At 38.4% G+C, this 3,493-nt stretch overlaps 1 pseudogene; it reads left to right on the top strand.

Moving 5' to 3' along the window:
* The first annotated feature begins 2,271 nt into the window (after positions 1-2,271).
* On the top strand, positions 2,272-2,560 carry LOC116639167 (annotated as a pseudogene).
* The last annotated feature ends 933 nt before the right edge of the window (positions 2,561-3,493 follow it).

Genomic DNA, 3,493 nt, shown 5'->3' with positions numbered 1-3,493 from the left:
TGGTATATTTATACTATAAAATATGGTTATCTAGTGATAAATACTATTAATATCTTGATGGTGGTTTATCTTTGGAGTAGAATGGTGGGTGATTTTTTTAACCTCTAAACAAAACTTTAATACATTTCTAATTGTGTCCTGATAGGAGATTTTTTAAATACGTTCTTAACTTTTAGACATTTTCTGAATTTTTCACAGCATATATTGTTTTTATTTTTGGAAGATACAGCAAAAAGTATTTCTATATTATTTTGTAACAACAGATATATTATTTTGTAACAACAGATAGAAATAAAAAATATAATCCCAAATAACCTAACAGAATACCCACAATTCAGTCATAAGCAATGTCATTGGAAGTCGTTTTTCATTTAAAATGCAAAAGATATACCTAGTGCCCAAATCTTTCTAAATATGATATCATCTTTTTTTTTTTTCAAGTAAGCTCTATGCCCAACATGGGGCTTGAACTCACAACCTGAGATCAAGAGTTGCATGTTGTGTTGACTGAGCCAGTCAGGTGCCCCCAGTTTCCTCTTTAAAAAGAATCAGGGCTCCTTGGAGAAATGCCTGAGAAGCACAAGATGAGCCAGGAACATGGGAACATTTTGCTATAACAGAAAGTATGGAAATGAAAAACCAACAAAAAAGAGATGGGAACATGTTAAAAGGATATAGAACTAGTTTCAAGGACAGCCCAGTGGCTACATCTGGGACAATTTTTGAGCTAAAGATAAACCAGGACAGTAAAGGATTATAACTCATTGAATAAAATAGGAATCCATCAATTCATGCTGATGATAGACAACCAAATAAATGGGGCTGAACAAGGGAGGGTCCTCCCTTACAGTGAAATATAGATTGGTAAGTGTGGAGGGAGTGGTACTGTTGAAAGATCACCGTTTTGCAACTGTCATAGTAAAGAATGGTTTGAGCAAGAAATAGCAATGATTGCTATATCTAGGGGGAAATGTTTGATGAGGAAGAGGATATTTACTCAATTCTAAACTGTGTCTCCATAAATTGCTCATTAGTTGCAAGGGAAAAATAGTAACTATACAGTGGAGAAACTGGATGACATCTGGATCCATTGACCAACATTAACCAACAGGCCTCTGAAACCAATAATACATTATATGTTGATTAATTGAATTTAAATTAAAAAATGGAAAAAATTTAAAAAAATTAACCAACAGGGTGCAGACTGACATGGTGTGCTTCCAGATCTGATACTCAGAGAAGAACAAAACATCACTTTTGTGCCCTTCTGGTAGGGGACCCATGACCTGAATCAAGTCGAGAGGAGACACCAGGCAAGTCCGACTGAAGAACATTCTACAAAACAACTGGCTTATTTAGACACATCAATGTCATGAAAGACACAGAAATACTAAAGAACCTTTCCAGATTAAAGAACATTAAAGAAACATGACAATTTAATGCATATGTGATCTTTGGTTAAAGCTGGTACTAGAGGGGGAAAATGCTATAAAGAATTTATTGGTATAGTTGACAAAATTGGAATATGGATCGCAGAGTAGAAAAAAGTATGTATCCAGGTTAGATTTCTTGATTTGAAACTGTGTTGCAGTTATGTAGGAAAATATACTTGTTCTTAAGAACTATACAATGAAGTATTAAGAGTATAACAAAGGCATGAGCTATATAAACTCAAATGGTTGAGAGCAAATAAATAATTACAGAGGGAGAAAAAGAAAACAAATGTGATGAAATCAGAAACAAATGATTATTCTGGATAAAGACAGAATGGGAATTCTCTGTAATTTTGGCAACTTTTTTAAAAAAAGATTTTATTTATTTATTTACCAGAGAGAGAGAGCACAAGCAGGGGAGCAAGGAGCCCAATGCGGGACTTGATCTCAGGACCCTGAGATCATGACCTGAGTGAAGGCAGATGCTTAACTGACTGAGCCACCCAGGCATCCCGCAATTTTTCTTTACATTTGAAATTATTAAAAAAAAGTTTAATAATAATAATGCACATGATCGTAGTCATGGGCTTGGTTTTGAATTATTTTATCCCAAACACACACACACACACTTAATTGAGATACATGGAAGTTATTTAGCTGGGGTAGGGGAGTAACAAGAGGGCTAATTTGGGAGTGTATGGGCATGTCCCTCCATTCTTGCTTAATGGGAGACAGGCAAGGGAGTAGACCATGGTAATGGGTCTCAGAAATGGAAGATGGTGGCTGAGGCTGGAGAGCTGAATATTGAGATTCCTGGGAGGTCAGTTTGCTGTCATACATGGCCCGTGGACATCGACATGAAGGTGGTCATAGTAAAATGGAACCTCCAGATTATAAGCAATGGAAGGTAGAAGGGGCACCAGTAGAAACCGCCCAGGAGAAGCTAGCTGCATGAGGGCTACGGGTTTCACAGGGCCGCAGCGAGGCTTGGACGTACATGGGTGGCTTTGCAAACAGCATTTCCTTTGTTGGTGCATTATTTAAAGAATTCAGTGGGCGATTTGCTGCATTTGCGGTAGCTGTAGGGGCTGAATATTACCTGAAAGAAAGATAAGGAGCATCACTGAAGATAATACCTAGAAGTATCTTAGAGGCTTCATAACTCTCCTAGAAAAATAAGATTTGTTCGCCGTAGAACAATAACAACAAAAACCCAACGAAATGGAAGATGGTGTAAACTTCTTGTTTATAGCACATTACCTTGTTAGTCTCATTTCCCTTCCTTCTGTTGAAACACAAAGCACGGTGGCCAGTCCCCATGCTGGTACTTGGGCTCCTTTGTTTAAGCCACTAAATCTCATCAGCCAAGGCACCAATATCGTCAGTCTCTTTTTTTCTCAATCTTAATTCCAAACCAAATTCCTGTTGGAAGTTTCGAATTTTAGTTCGTATTTCAATAACCCACATAGGCTTATTTTTCTATCGTGAACAAGCTAACAAAACGCCTATATTTTTGAAGCTAGACCATTTGAAAGCTGCCCGTCAATAAACAAGCCAACAGACCGCCATTGAAGAGGAAGCTTTCTCCTATGAACAAGGCGGGGATGCCTGTGGTAACAGGAATAGGACCGTCACAGCCCTCAGGAGTTACGGTTACAGGTGGAAACGCGTTTTAGAATGGTAGGAGATCTTTGGTTTTTTGTTTTGTTTTTCTTTTTGTTTTTTGTTTTTCTCCCCTGCAGAAAGCTTTTTTTTTTTCTTTCAAAGTTTTATTTAAATTCAAGTTAGTTCACATCCCCTGCAGAAAGCTTTATTGCTTCCATTTGGCCCACAGCATGGGAGAAGCTCCATGGGGGTTAAAAAGCTACCTGGTGGCAAGGCGCCTGGTTGGCTCAGTGGGCTAAGCATCTGCCTTCCGTTCAGATCATGATCTCAGGGTCCTGGGATCGAGCCCCAGGCTGAGCAGGGAGCCTGCTTCTCCCTCTGCCCCTCCCCCTGTGCTCACTCTCTCTCTCTCTCTCTCCAACAAATAACTAACTAACTAATTAAATAAATAAATA

The sequence above is a fragment of the Phoca vitulina genome, unplaced genomic scaffold (assembly GCF_004348235.1).
Source record: "Phoca vitulina isolate PV1807 unplaced genomic scaffold, GSC_HSeal_1.0 scaffold17, whole genome shotgun sequence".
Taxonomy (NCBI): domain Eukaryota; kingdom Metazoa; phylum Chordata; class Mammalia; order Carnivora; family Phocidae; genus Phoca; species Phoca vitulina.
The sequence above is the reverse complement of the archived record's forward strand: the minus strand, read 5'-3'. Positions and strand labels throughout refer to the sequence as shown.